Here is a 15892-nt window from a genome sequence, read left to right as displayed (position 1 = left end):
GTTTAGACAATGTAGTTTAGTTTTTTGTTTGTTTGTTTTGTTTGTTTTTGTTTGTTGTTTTTTGCTTATGGATATTCTGGGTTGTTGTAGAGAGACACTGAAGCATTTCATTAGATTAAAGATAAAGACTTTAAATATGTTCTTAAATATGTTGGTGGTGTGCTGCGGGCATATGGAGGTAGGGAAGCATCTGGGTATCGAGTAATTTCAGAGCGTGGCACGGTAGGGCTCTGCTCAAGATGTATTAGGAGGACTTCATAGGAAAGAATCCCTTATGTAGAATTAATCACTTTTGTAGCAGGAAATCCCTGAGACACGAGGCTCTGGAACCTGACAGATTGAGGACAAATTTGACTGTATGTTCACCTTGTCCTAGTTTTTTAGACATTCATTTTTGATCACTGTTGGAAGCAGGATACTGGGCCTAGTTGAACCTTGGTATTGCCCAGTGTGGTTGTTCTCTTATCTGTAAGCTATAGTTGTTTCATCAATCATGGGTTTTGGTGCAGCATTTGACCCCTGGCATATTTAACTAAACAAGAAAAAAACTCAATTTTCTAATATTTCACTGTGTTACCATCAGGGTATGATAGTTATGTAAGAGCTTAGATAACATACAGCTCCACTACTGCTTGATTATAAATTACACACACACAAAAGGTTTTTCCTGTTGTAGGGTCAGATAAACGCTACATTAAAACACCACCACCACCAATCCCTGCAGCTGCACAGTTTGCCTGCGCCTTTCTAAGGAAGACTCCAGGGATTGTCCTTCTCTTCCTGTCTGTAGAGCAGTATTTTACAACTACTTGGGCAAGTCTTGGTAGTCCTTGTTCAGACAAAGCATCATGACCTCTGTACGGTGATGTAGCAGTTCCTTATGCTTTTTAGGTTGGTGATCTGATGTAAGCAATTCTTTGTACAGTGTGTGCAACCCAATTAAACACAAATTGACAAGGAAATAGTGTTTCAAATTGTATTTGACTGTGCTTCAGATAAATTATACAAAATTATCCTAATTCACGATCTTCAGAAATAAACAGTGTAAACAAAATGAAGCAAAAGCAATCCAGGCTGAGGGAACAGGAAGTGGCAGGCAGTGAACCTAAAAACTAATACCTGCATACTAGAAATCTGGAGCTGAGCCCCATTTTTACAGCCTCTATTGGCACACATCCCAGGGAAAAGCAGCTAACCCAAAGAAAGCAGTTATATTCTTTGAGAAATGTGTAATGGCTTTCTGGCTGTTTTCCCCTCTATTTAAAGGTAGCTAGCTGTCCAGCTGTTGTTGCTTTTTTGCCAAGATACATGCAGCAAAGGGAATATAAAATACATTGGAGAAAGATTAGGCAAATAATATTCGTACTTTATTTTTAAAGCTTACTGTTCCTCAGAACTAAATGTTCTAAGAAACTATTAATGCCTTTTCTTAAGAAAAAGAAAAAAAAGGTAAAGGGTATCTCAAACTATCTTTATAAAAAGAAAAATCTTGAATGGCATAGCTTTTGAAGACCTTAGCCAGTGATGTCTGAGTCACTTCACTGTGGCTAAGGAGTAATGAAGCCTCAGAATCAATTTGGGTTGGTTTTGTTTCAGTTTATTCTTTGTGCTCGGTAGACTTTTGGGGGCTTTAGTGCAGGAGCTCCAGCAGGCAGACTTCCATATGGAAAAATGTTCAGCATCACTGAAGGTAAACAAATCCAGAAGCCTTTGGGTAACAGTGTTGGGCACTTGGGTTGAACACTTTTTTAGGTATGAGGTGCCACAAAGACTCACAGCTTGCTCTCAAAAGTTAGCTAAGGTGAGCTGCACGGGGCTCGGCTGCTCCCACTGTCTGTGGCATTTTTGTACAGTACTGTGGTGTGGGTTTGTCGAGAAATCTTAACTCCCTCTGAGGAAAGGAGCTGGGGGTTCTCAGTACAGCTGCAATAGGTCCCTTACTAAATTATTTAGTTACATATGCAATAGTGAATATAGAAAAGCAACTACACATGGGATGAGTGGTTAACTACATGTTAGAGAGATAAGGATCTCATTAAAAATAAAAGGGTGTCAAAACATTAAAGGATATAAAATACCAGATAAAGACAGAGGGAGAAAGCCTGTTTATTGGCAGAAGCCAAGAAAAGACTTGCATACCCAAAGCGAGATGTAGGAAGAATTCAGGAGCCAAAGTCCAAAAATGTGATATAAGAAATCTCCCACAGCTCCTGCCTAATCCAGAAAATGCTTAAAATCAGAAGACTTGATTTTAATTTACATCTCTGCAGCATAAGGATTTTACTTCTGTGCACAGTGTGCAGCTCAAACAGTGTAGCACCTATTTACCATCCAGCCCATTACAGGCTCCCAGTCGTGTCCAAGTGGCTCTGTTCTGTCAGTATTTTCAGGACATGCCAAGCACACAATTGCACGCAGAGATTCTTAATTTGGTGTACCTGATTGCTTTTAGGATGTACCTGAATGACGGGGAGATTGAATAACCTTTTATTTAACATCCTGTCTTTTAGATTACTGACATGAATTGGAAGATTCAGTTTGATTCTGTCCAAGAATATTAAAAATCATTTCTCCAAGTAATTTCTCTTAAAGGGTGACTGCATGAGTTTAAATTGTCTTGGGAGCATGAATTAGAAATGAGGATGTCACTCCTTGCTGAATGCCGTATTCCTTGGGGTAAATCTCGCACATCATTTCTGTCCCTATAGACTGAGTTCTTTCCTTTACAGTAGCAACAACTTTAACAGGAATGGAGCAGTCATCTTTGTTGTCAGTAGCCCTATCTCTTGTTGGGTAGGATTGCCTTTCTGCCACATACTGGTTTGAATCTTTTTGGTTTAATAGGGGCACAGAGCAACAATAGGTTACTCTATGAGGTGTCTGTTTTCTTGCTTCCTTCTGTTACCCTGGCTATGATTTAACAGAATACAGCAGGCCATGCTCCATTTCTTAAACAGGCTGGTAGTTGGATTGTACTTTTAAGAGAGGGCTGTGGGCTGTGAATTACAAGCACTCTGACCCATGAGTGTCTTGGCCGAAGTTTCTGAGGATCTGTAACAATACTGCTGCATTTCCTGCAGACTAGCATTAGATGCTGTGATGCCTCAGGGTGGTACCAAACCTCATCATACATAACTGTGTAGCATAGCTGGGTGTCTCGTGGTGTTCTACATCCTTTGTTGGGAAGGGGAAACGGAAAAACAGTTTGCAATCACATACTTCTTGTGTGCCAAGGTAACTCATTCCTTTGCTTGTACCAGCATTAAATGTATCCCCTTTGAAAATGATACACAGTTGTCACACTTAATACTGATGTGTTCAGCTATATATAGATACGTTTATATGTATATTGATATCAACTGCTGTTAACGAGTGGGGTGCAGTAATCTGATGAATATACTTTGGAATTGTGAAAATACATTGTCTGTCCTGAAGACACCACTTTGAGTCACTCATTGCCCTGTTTTCCTGTGTTTTTTTTTTTTGTTTGTTTGTTTGTTTGTTTGTTTTTCCCCATATTTGATTATGTAAGGTTGTGCATTCCAAAAGATAGCTGAATGTGCAAGAGAACACACTTCTAAATGTGATCAAGAAGGTTTTATTTTAAGCTTCTCCAGTTTAAAGAACTAATTTAGCTCCAGATGTGATATGAGTCATGTTTGTCTTCTCTTTAGGAAGAGAATCCTTGGACTGATGGGACTTCTTTCTTCTGCCATTGTTACCCGGTAGGAGAGTCACACAAAATCAACAGATTTACAAAATAGCTAAATATTCAGTGGAAGAGCTTATTTTTGTTCATATTAATATAGGTTGCAATGATTCAAATATCAATGCACTTATAACTTTAAATTCTAAATTTAGAGAGATACAGAGCATTCAATAATCAGTTATATTGATTCCTGAAGTTAAAGTGCTCTAATGCAGAATTGTAACTAAATAATGAACGAAAGGCAGAATAGTTAAAGTAGTACTAAAAAAGGTTTTACATTAACAAATGAATGCATTTAATAAAAATTGCTCACTAAGAGAGTTCAAGAAAAGCAAGTCAGACAGCATTTGTTTTCAGTTTATCAAGGTGCTTCCTTCTAGGTGAAAGTTGCTGGCTAATGATTGTATTGCATATACTAAAGATTTTTTGTTTTCTGGATGTTAAGAGTTCATATCAAAGAAAAAGTACAAGGTGGTTATTTGTAAAAAGAACGTAGAGCAAAGCTGTAGATAATGATTAGGATTTGTGTTCTGTGCTACAACACATACCTAAACAACAGTTTATTCTGGTATCTGTTTAAATACTCTCTAATATGTTCCTTGTTCTCTCTAATGTCCTTTGGTATCAAGATGGATGGTTTGCATCTACGTATGATCATCCCGTGAGATAAATTATATTGCATATATTTATTTTTGAACGTATTTTGTCAAATAGGAGAGTACTGTTTTAATTTCTAATGATTATTACTGTTCATTCTTACACATTTAAAGAAAAAACAATGTAGTCATTATATCGTATTTGCATTAAAAATAAGTCAATATGGTAAAAACAAATCATAAAACAAAGGAAAAGCTTGACATACTTGATATCCAGCCTCTAGAAAATAATCTTTTGTTTTTGGGTAGTCAGTAATAAACATGGAATTAAACTCAGAGTTTGTCAGTTAAAACTGATTTTAGGAAATTTTTAATTATTATATACTACTATAGAAATCAGAAAATACTTTGCAACCTACTCACAGTGGTAAGTGGTGATAAAAAAAAACATTTTTGATTTGTTACTACTGTACTCAGGCTGGAATGAGGTATAATACTATCGACTTGAACTGTCAATACCTTTGCCTACAACTAGACAGTGTACATTGGTGCTGCTAGTACTACAAAAGTTGTTGAGTTTTGAGATGTTTAATGATAAAGCTACTAGTCTGAAAGTTGAACTTATTCTTCTTAGATTAACTCTTTAGGATCAGAGGAGCAACTGTTCCTTGTTAGATATTTCTCAAGCAGAGAGATCTATAGAATTTGCATGTATATCTGCTTTTTCTTTATATAATGAGTGCCCCTCCTTCAGAGGTTTTGTAACACTGGGCAACTATTTCCGGTCAATGAGAACAGACAATATGTGAATCCTCTTCAAAGACTATGAGCAGTACTCTTTACTAAATGTAGTTTTATGTGAAGAAAATGAGCTGGATGAAAGGGGATTACTTTGACCTTAATTATGGTGACAGAAAACATTTATTCAATTAAATGGCCTAATTGGCAGCAGTTTAGCTCTTAATAGCAAGATGAATTTTGTAGTTTGTTTTGGCTGTTCAATATCCCCTTTCTACTTTGGCTTGTAGCCCTTTGCTGTTACTTATGTCCTCCTCGCTTCTTGAAGATGAGTAGCATCACACAGCACATTGTGCACTGTAAACTGGGTTATCACATCCACATCTTTTCAGCCTTTTCCTACAAGCACAATGCAGGGAAAGTGCACTTCTGTATCACTTCTGCCAAAGACAGCTGGTGGCAGGTTTGAATTCAGAGATCATTAGTTTTTTGTTTGTTTGTTTGTTTCAGCAGAGTACTAGATCATAAAGGAGAGAAGTGCAGCAGTAAAAAGAATGAAGAATTACGTTACAGGTTTTCAAATGCCTAAAATTGAACAGGACTGGGATTTTTCTCACTGTTCCCCTGCAGAAGTAAATTTATTTTCTTTGACTGCACTTTTGCAATGTTTCTTTTGGATGGTTGATTTTATATGCCATATGTGAATGGAGAAAAGGAGAGAAAGCAAGAAAGTGTTTTTTTTTTTTTTTTTTTTTTTTTTTTTAATAGGAATTTTAAAAGTTATATTCTTATTCTTCTAAAGTTTTGAGAGTCCAGTCAGGAAAACTTGGATCATTTAAGTACTTCTAGTTGACACATGGGAAGTTGAGATCAGTTTGCACAGGTAAATACTGCCTGAATGAAAAATGATTTTCAGAATCATAAATCTTTCATCTTTGTATGTACAGATTTCAAAGAAGGTATCACACTCTATCCAGGCAACAGTAATTAGCAGCAATGTGTTTATGCAAATGGTAATTAAGAAGGATCCTCAAATCCTTTTGAAAATGTTTGAATGCCAGTTAGTTACTTGGCTTAATATTTCATGAAATTAATTGTGTATTGAAGTAACTGAATTAAAACAGTATCCCCAAGATATGGATAGTTCTGTATTTTTGAATGAGTGGTGAGATACACACTTGTTTTGCCTATTGAAGCAATTTAAAACCAAATAGTACGTTATCTCAATATCTCTTCCATCACTCAGTATTTCTAATGTATCTCTCCTCATATGGCTTGCAATCAGGTTATCTTTGTTGTAGGTCATAGGATGGGTAATATCTGGCTAATAGTACTTAATGTCTGTAATCCAAGTAAATATTGTCATTCTGGTTTAATTAAATTAACTGCATGTTTAATAGCAAATATATTCAGGTTTCAGTTATCTGGAAATAGTGGGATAATTCAGGAAATGCAAAAACACATAGTATGCAAAGTAACTATATGCTAGACTATTAGTGCATGCCAGCTGGAGAGCCAAGAGCAAGGGCTTAGTTGGCCAAGTGGCACAGAAATATCTCAGATAGTGATGGTTTAAACAAGTCAGTCTTTATAAGACTTAATCATAGCACACTGGTGTTCTCTATTCCTTCAGAGGATCAGGATACACAGAGAATAAAAGAATTTTCCATCTAATTTAAAATGTACTAGGGCTGATGCCTAGACAACAAGAATGGGCAATACATAGATACAGTACTGTAGCGATGAATGTAGGAACAGGATTGAGGTTTCAATCCTCCTGTAAAAACTGTTTTCAATTAAAGCAGCTAAATACAGCCAAGTTCTCTCATTTGATCATCATATCTGTTCCCTGTTCTACATTAAATTCTTTATTATAGTATCAAAAAGCATGTTAAAATAGTTGTCTGAGCACTTAGGTAAGTTACCATTGTTGTGCGTTTTGTAAATGGATGAACTGAAGTTTTAGGAGATCAGCTGATTTTTATTTTTGATGCTATGCAGTAAATTTAGCAATAACACTTGATTTGAACTGCTGACATACACATTAAAAGGTAGAATCTCATGTCTGGCAGTGGAACTGTGCTGACACAGGACCTTACTGCATGCTCTGATTCCTCAGCTGAGGGAGAAAGTAAGCCAGCTAGGATGGGTGGTGTTAGATTGCCTGAGTGCACTACCTCACGTCCAGTTCGTTCCTGTTCTTCACTGCCAAGAGGTGAAAACCTGACAAGCTGTTGTCATCGGTTTCCTTTGTGACACATTGCAGTGTCATCTTATTATGAAGTACTGGGTTGTGTTTTGTGGCTCTCAGTTGTGAAGATTTGATGTAGGGTTCACTGTGTCAACTTTCATCATTCCTGTAATATTTCTTCTTCCCACTAGTACTGCTTTAACACAGATTCCCAGCCACAAATCTAAGCCAAAAGTCATCTATGTAGATTAGATGTAAGTATTAATTCTTAATTATATGAGTAGAAGGTGCAACATTTTCTTTATTTAAATATTCATTTAAAATATTTTCTGAGGTGATGCCTTTATCACCTTGATAAAAATTGTGAGCAGAATACTCTGATATATACAGTACTAATGCCTGGGACCTAACAGACTTTCAGAATTCCTAAGTTCTGCAACATTAACAAAATTAATAGTCAGGTCACTAATTGATTCCAGGCGCAGAAGCGGTTTACACTGATTCTAGGGCTGATTCTTATCTTAAGCAGAATACCTGAATTAAATAGACCATTTTGGTTATGTAAACCATAACGCATCAGAATGAAAGGTTTCTGAAAAAGCTTTATGCTGATGTATATCAGAGCTGGCATGTCAAGAGTGGTAAAATGTGAACAAAGAAGAAGTCAGCCTACTGTCTTTTATCTGGATGGCTTTCTCACTGAAAAAAAGCTTACACTGTGAGAAAGATACCAGACATTTAAAGAGTGAAGTTTAGGTAGAATAAATCTTATTGCGAAGAGGGTGGAAACAAATGGGAAGGATACTTGTGTTTTATGATAAAAGGGATTCCAAAGTATACTAGTGGGCCTGAGGCATCCCTCTTCTCACTGAAATCACCTCTTTCCAGATGGCATAAAGCTGGAAAGTCACAGATATGGCTACTTTCCTGCTTGCTGGTGTCACCTGAAGCAAAATACAGGCTGTATTCAGATTTGTACCAAAGCTCAGATTGCCCTGTGTCCACGGAGTTTTGGGGGCACATCGGTACATGGAAGGAATTACTGATCCTTCCTCTCCTGCCCCAAACAGAGGAATATGAATGATAATGTGCTGTAGTAAATCTGAAGCAAGTCTCCAGTCTTGATAATGCTTCATTTTAAGCTGATGATAGATTTCCACAGATCTCAGTAGAAAGTCACAAGGCTTTTATCAGTTCTTACTGCAAATCACAGTTTCTCCCCACAATGACTATTTAAAAAAATCTCGCTTTATGTAATAAATAATGACTACAGAATAATTGGTCATTGTCTTTAATAAGCAATTCTATAATGTCGTTGTCTAGTCAGCTGATTTGTTTGAAAATTTTGTTTTCCAGAATACTGGGTGTTACCTTAGGCTCCGCTGTTGTTTCTACTGCATGCTTCATTCCTACAATTCCTGTATCATTATCATAACTACAAAAAATAAAAAAATATTTAACTACGAATATGTATATGCATACCTGTGAACAAAGTATTTACAGCCCTTATAAAAACAGTTTTGCATCAATTTTTGTAAGGCTTGGTGTTTCCTGAAACAAGTAGAGATAGTTTTAAATAAAGAGTAATGCATATTAATGAATGAAAAAAAAAAAAAACACACACACAAAAAACTACTTTTGTCCCTGTTCCTAATTCTGTCCGTAAAAGTGGTAGTGTGCTTTTCCGCATTCCAAAAATTTCAATAGTTTATCTTCCCTGTGATCAACATGCTGCACGGGCCCTGTCTCAGAAAAAGTTAGCTCATTTTGGTCATTTGAGCTATTACGGGCTGTTCTTACACGTAAACAGCTCAATTAATCATTTCTACTGTCAAGCAGGAAGGATGTTCGCATGAGAGTGCCTTGCTGCACTTTTAGATAAAGGCAAGGCCACACAGGTGGTGTAATCGCTGGTACCAATGGGAGCTGCCTGTTGCAGTGAGCTGGCTAAGCTTGTCCCGCAGCCAAGGCATACGTGCAGCGCAGCACAGGCCTAAAGGCCAGGCTGCAGCACAGGGTAACTGCTATGTGGATCACCAACTCCTCACTGCACAGTGATTGTCTGGTTAGGATCACTGCAGCTTAATACATGTTAAAGGAAATAAATAGATCTTTAAAACTGTTTATAACATGTTTGTGTTTCATTTGTAAGCCTTACTGTGCTTGCCAGTATTCCTGCTTTATTCCATATTGCAAACTGCCAGCACTGCTCTATCAAATCATATGTATTGCTTTGAGGAGCTGCTACTATTTCTACTATAGTAGAGACACTATGCTGTAGTGGAATTACAAAATTCTGCTTACTCCTTGGAGTTAGGAGCAGACCTTATGAAAAAGTCTCTGAAGATGTTCAAGAGCAGTTAAAAATTGTGAAGCAAATTTCGTGATAGAAATAAATTGATGGAAGGTGGCAGGTAGTGCTAAATGAAAATAGGAGGCTTTTCCTAAAACAATATCCAATTTAGGAAAAAAAAAATCCTCCTAAGGTTTTTGTTTTGTTTTGTTTTTGTGCTTTTATCCTAAATAGTTGTTGTTTTTTTAAAAAAAATATATTTTTATTTTTAAAGTTAATTTTTTCCCCACTCAGTGGAGATGGATACAAATGGACACACACACGTCCGTAAATTTTAGAGGGGCTCGATGTGCCCATTCTGCTGTACAGGCTGCATTCTCTGGCCAGAAATTACTTCCCACGATGCTGAGGAAAATTCACAGATCTCCAGGCAGATGTTTTCCTGCAGACTTGGCTCTTAGAAGGAATGGAGGTTTGAATTCCAATTTAAATTGGCAAGTGTGCTGACATGGAGATACATACATTCAGTGTTTAATAAATTAGTTTGAAACAACGTTTCAGTTGAGATGAAGAAAACAAAATATAGTTTAAAATTGTTTAGTTCTCCCATTAGAAAACTGACATTTAACAAACTACATTATATGTCAAAAACTCTTTCAAGCAAGGAACTGAAGTCAGCTCTATTTTCATGAAACTGATGGTCTAAGATTTTAAGCAGTTTTCTAATTGCTTCCTATCATACTTAATGCATCCCATAAGCAATATATGTTTGGATGTAAAATAACTGAACTTTTAGGAAAACGAAGATATAGACAAATATGGAGACTACTGACAACAATTCAAATAATTTACTGCAAGTTTGATAGTAATGTTTTTAAAAACTGCGTTTTTATTGATGGCATTTGGTTTTCAGTGGAATAGTGTGGTTATTGAAAATAACAAACAATAATAACAGGGAAAAGTCATTTTAAACCTTTTGTTCCATCTTGAATTTTATTTAATAACTGCAGCTATACATTTAGTTCCTTTTGGTCTGTTGTCAGAATTTGAATTTCATGCGTACCACAGGATCGTTCCCCTTAAGCTGCATAATCCCCATGGAAGGCAGCTGAGTTCTGGGTCACCAAAGATTTGTTGGTGTGGACATGTCAGCCATTAGGCAAGAGTATAGAAACTTTTGTGCTCGTGCAGAGGAGTGTACCTGGGGTTGTACTTGCTTTTAAGTGATTGACTTTTGTCCTTATGTGTTCCATCCTTTGGGAGCCTACAGTAGTGTTGTGTTGGGATCAAATGGAATGAGGTAGTAATAGGAGTCCCTTTGCTTTGTTTAGATCTTTTTGCTCTCCTCAGCTGGTATATCTGCGGAAGTGCTAGAACAATGCAATGCCTGGTATAGCCACAAACTCCCAGTAGGTTTTATACTAGAGAAATTGCCACTGAAGACTGTCTTTGGGCATAGGGAAAGTAAGCAGATGCTAAGAATATGTATGAGCCTGCTAGGAGCAGTGGCTGTCACTTGGATCATAACAATGCCATGCAGCAGTATAGGCTTGGGGAAAAGTGGCTGTAAAGCAGCCCAGCAGACAAGGACCTTGGGGCTCTGGTTGGCAGGTGGCTGAACATGAGCCAGCAGTGGCCCAGGTGGTCAGGAAGGCCGACAGCATCCTGGCCTGTATCAGCAGTAGTGTGGCCACCAGGACCAGGGATTGTCCCCTTGTTCATGCACTGGTGAGACCACACCTTGACTACTGTGTTCAGTTTGGGGCCCATCACTACAAGAAAGATACTGAGTTGCTCGAGTGTGTGCAGAGAAGAGCAATGAAGCTGGTAAAGGGAATAGAAAATGAGTTATGAGGAGTGACTGAGGGAACCAGGGTTGTTCAGTCTGGAGAAGAGGAGGCTGAAGGGAGACCTCGTTGCTCTCTACAGGTACCTGAAAGGAGGTTGCAGCAAGGTGGGTGTCAGTTTCTTTCCTCAGATGGCAAGTGATAGGACACAAGGAAACAACCCCAGGTTGTGCCAGTGGAGGTTTAGATTGGACATTAGGAAGAATTTCTTCATGGAGAGGGTCGTCAAGCATTGAAATGGGCTTCCCAGGGCAATGATGGAATCCCCCTCCCTGCAGGTATTTAAGAGAACTGTGGACATTGCACTAAAGAACACAGTTTAGTGATGGGGCTTGGTAGGTCAGGTTGGACTTGATGATCTTGAAGTACTTTTTTAGAAACCTAGATGGTTCTGTGATTCTGTGATCTGTGTTGGAGTTGCAGGACTGTGTGCACTGTGCTGCCCACTACTCTTGCTGCTTTGCTAATGATAAGACAGAAAAGTGTTGGAGAGCACAAAACGATAGTTGCTAGAAGATTTGTCAGTGACTTCCCAGCCACTAATTTCATGCTCTCCTCTGTTTTCATCCTACTTAATGGATCATGCTGCTACACAAGTAAACTTTTTCTAAAAAATTTACTCTGGTTTTCTGTGCATAGGTCATTTCCTCACCCAGCCTCCATCCCTTTTGCATGACAAGCCCTTTCTGGAACCTAAAAAGATACAGAGATAATGACGGTGTTTTTGAGAGGAAAAAAATTGCTTGCAGGATTAGTAGTAGGAAGTGCTTATGTAGGAGTATAGTAGGAATTTAAATTTGCTTTGACATGCTAGTGATTGATAGTGAATGATGTTTTGAATGATCTTCTGTAGAGCTGAAGTAGAGTTACACTGGTGGGTTTGCAACAGTGGAGATCTCCAGATATTCCCACAATGTATGTAACATCACTGCAAAAAAAAAAGTGACATGACAAGAGGCAGTAGGCACAAAATGAAATACTTAAACATAAGAAAAATCTTTTACTTGCAAGGGTGGTCATACCCTGGGACAGGTTGCCCAGAGAGATTGTGAATTCTCCATCCTTGAAAAGAATAAAAACCTGAGAGGGCATGGCCCTGGACAACCTGATGTAGTTGACACTCTTTTGAGCAGGGGGAGGACCAAAGACCTCTAGAGGCACTTTCCAATCTCAACAATTCTGTTGTTCTAAGGGGAACATGCAGTAATCCTTTATAAAGTGAAAGACTGCACAGAAAGTGGTAATTCTGTAGTGTATTGTTCTGGCCTCCTGCAGTTTGTGGTTCAGAGCCTTCTTAATATACTCTGTTGTCACATTAGTGACCCTTAATTATTACAAGGGTTGTAAGTGTAAATTACACGTGCAAAAATCTGACACCAAAAATCCTTATTAATGAATAGCTCCAGTTGTGTAGTCAGTAAATAGAACAATTTTGAGTACTGATGAGACAGATTTGGATTTCCTTGAAGTCTGTAGTTAAAACTTCCATTGACTTCAGGGGGGGCATTTAATTTTATATCTGCTGCAAAATATGAACTAAAGCAAATTGAATAGGCTAGCAGTATATTTAAGCATGTTATAAAAGCAAAACCTGTGATAACGGGAAGTTCACGTTACTGCTGCCTCCAAACATCAAGCATCTATCTGTGCTCTGCTTTTTGCATGGTGTAGTGATTGCTGTGCACCAACTATGTGCATTACTCGCTGGCATGATGATCCATCTGTTTGGCAGGAAGGAAGAGCTGCGAAGCTTCATTATTATTCTGTAGAAAGGCTTTTAAATGCGTAGAAGCAGCCTGGGAGTGCTCAGTTGAGGAATGGGCCTTATATGACAAGCTGCACTTTGTACTTTGCTGTACAAATAAATTTCTTTTGATTCCTGATGTTTGGGAGTGGAAAATATTCTCTTGTTTGATAAATCAAGCTGTTTTGTTTCCAAAACAACCATTTCAATAATAGACTAAATATATTTACTCACTAAAGGGATAGTTTCAAGAAAAGAGGATTAAAATTCTTGGAAAATCGGCAAGGCAGCTACAAGTGTCAGGTGATTGTATGGCCTTATGTAAGTGCAGTGTTTGGTGTCTAGCCAAGTATTTCTAAAACTTATAGGGCAACTTCTGTTCACATTCAGGCCAGCATAAATATGAAAGCACTTCAAAAAATTAGAAAAAAAATCAGAGAGCAGTGTCGATCTCACTTTAGAGCTTCTTTTGGAAAAGAAAAAAGATCTGTATCAAAACAGATTTATTTACTGCAGGGAATTCGTATGTGGAATGATATGGTTAAAACAGGGGCTTGCAAGAAAATAGTTTGATTCCTGCCTTTCCTGTAGGTCTTATATACGCTATGGGACAAGCTATCTTTGTGGCTCTGTTTGTCTTAACCATAACAAATACAATGTGGTTATGTGTGTTTGATAAACAATACAGCATTGGAAGGGTGGTTAGTAGGTACATCTTGTATTTGCTGCACAGCTTGGAGATGCAGTGTATTAAAATAATTTTGTTTGTGAGTATCTCTGTTTTATGGAGAAAATCTCTTGGTGGAACTAACTGGGAAAACGTCTCTGTAAATGTGTTTGTTTTTGTAGACTTTCTCCAGTGCCACTTTTTCAGTGAATACATCTTAAATAGGACATTTATTTGTATGGTGTGGTAGATTTTTTTAATGGGTAATAATCTTTCAAAGACTGTTTTTCTTTCAAGGTTCATCTGGAATGAAAACTATATTCCGTAATATTATTCTTGCACGTCCATTCTTTCTTACCACATGCTTAGTTTTTCTTTACAGTTTATATCACATTCCTTTTCCATTTCAGGTTTGAAACTTTAAACTTGGTGAGATACATAATACTATTGAATAATTCTCTTTGACTCATCCAAATCTTCAGGTATTTAGAATTAGAAAAGCAAGGTAATAAGTTAGTAGAACATTGCTTGAAGTGCTGAAGAAGCCTGGCTAAATCTGGTGAGTACTAATTAAGTAGAATTTGTCAGTCTGTCAGTCAGTCTTACCGATTCTTCTGATCACATACTGAATATACACAAAACAAGAGACTGTATATAGTAAATTCAAGAATTGCTTTCAGAATGATCCTTCTTTCAAAAGAGATTCGTGAACTGATGTTCAAACAGAAGCATAAAATGTTTCCAGATGACAACAGATTGAAAGATGTCACAGAGGTCTCAGGAAAGGAAGTCAGAATAGGTGAGAATGTATTTGGAAATGTGTTAGCCTTAACTCAAAGTAAAAGCTTGGACATCAGAGAAGTTCTGGAATGCCTGCTAAGCTTTATTCACTGTCCTCACTGGGCTTTTACCACTGTAGTTGCCCACTAGGCAGCATCAGGTGAATCACCATGAAAAACAAGCAAGACAACTCTTCTTGAAGGAAAGAATACAGAATATGAACCCTTGCTGAGACAGTCCAAAGCCATCTGTACATTTTTCTGTTGAATGGTGTTATCATATCTTTTTGTGCCAAATGAGTAAGCTATTTTCACCACATGTCTACTCATGTCTACAACAGCACGTTATATGGAAACTACTAAGCACAAATTTCAGGGTGATCTCTGCAATGTGCATTCATTCTGCCTGTTGGAAACCTATCCAGCAAGTTATGATTAGAGAGCTGATGCCAAAAGAAGTATAGGTCTTTGATGAATGACTGGGTCATCAAAACCCCACAGCTTTCCAGGAACTTATAAAATGCAACTCTGTCCATCCCTGCCAAATTAGTATGTATTAGTATATTAATTACACAGAGATGTACATCAATTGTACAATGCAGTATATCAATTACACAGATGTACAAACTGAAAATGTATAATTAAAAAAAAGAATGATGGCAAATAGAAGAATGTTATGCAAGAGCATTTCAGAGAAGAATTGGAAGAGAAGAGAAGAATTAAGATGTTGAGGTATATCCCTAGTGTTTTATGAAAACCTCACAGTACATCTAACCTGCTTTCAGTAAGGGAAATAACCTTATTTGTGTACAGTGTTTAAGTAATATGAATATGTATTCTATATTTGTAGTAAGAAATATTATTAATATATAATCTATAAAACATAAACATACTTTATCATGATAAAATAGTTATCATAGTTAAGCTATTCCTCAAAGAACACAAAGTAAATTAGCAAAGCCATTTTATCTAATTTAATATTAGCTTTGCTTTAAGCCTAGAGCTAAGTATTCTCAAAAAGCATTCTCTACCTCAGATGTAGCAGCTCATAAGTTTTCGCTCACTGAGTGAGCTCCTTTGTGCAGTGTCTTCCCATATAAAAAAGCCTATTTGCAAATTTCCCTCAGGGCTGTAGAAAGCTAGAGTGCATTATCCAGAAGTCCAAAGCCTCTGTGCAAAGGTACACTTTCTGGCCCTTCTTGCTTATGCCTCGATAATGTGTCTTCAGTGGAATAATTTTAGTACTAGACCAATGGCTGTCAGAGAAGCTCTGTGGGAAGAGAATAATCACAGAAAAACTCCAGTTTTTCATGTCAATTAAATGAAAG

At 37.4% G+C, this 15892-nt stretch overlaps 1 protein-coding gene across 2 annotated transcripts in view; it reads left to right on the top strand.

The window, feature by feature from the left end:
• TRMT9B (tRNA methyltransferase 9B (putative)) overlaps positions 1 to 15892 on the top strand; it is a 114850-nt gene that overhangs the window by 1603 nt on the left and 97355 nt on the right. The window contains exons 2-3 of one of the 2 annotated variants that reach the window (XM_035326384.1): positions 3675 to 3725; positions 5812 to 5926. The gene's annotated coding sequence lies outside the window, so the exon portion shown is untranslated. The remainder of the gene's footprint in view (positions 1 to 3674; positions 3726 to 5811; positions 5927 to 15892) is intronic. The other variant, XM_035326385.1, reaches the window with a different exon arrangement.

The sequence above is a fragment of the Oxyura jamaicensis genome, chromosome 4 (assembly GCF_011077185.1).
Source record: "Oxyura jamaicensis isolate SHBP4307 breed ruddy duck chromosome 4, BPBGC_Ojam_1.0, whole genome shotgun sequence".
Lineage (NCBI taxonomy): Eukaryota > Metazoa > Chordata > Aves > Anseriformes > Anatidae > Oxyura > Oxyura jamaicensis.
This window is presented reverse-complemented; position numbering and strand designations above follow the sequence as displayed.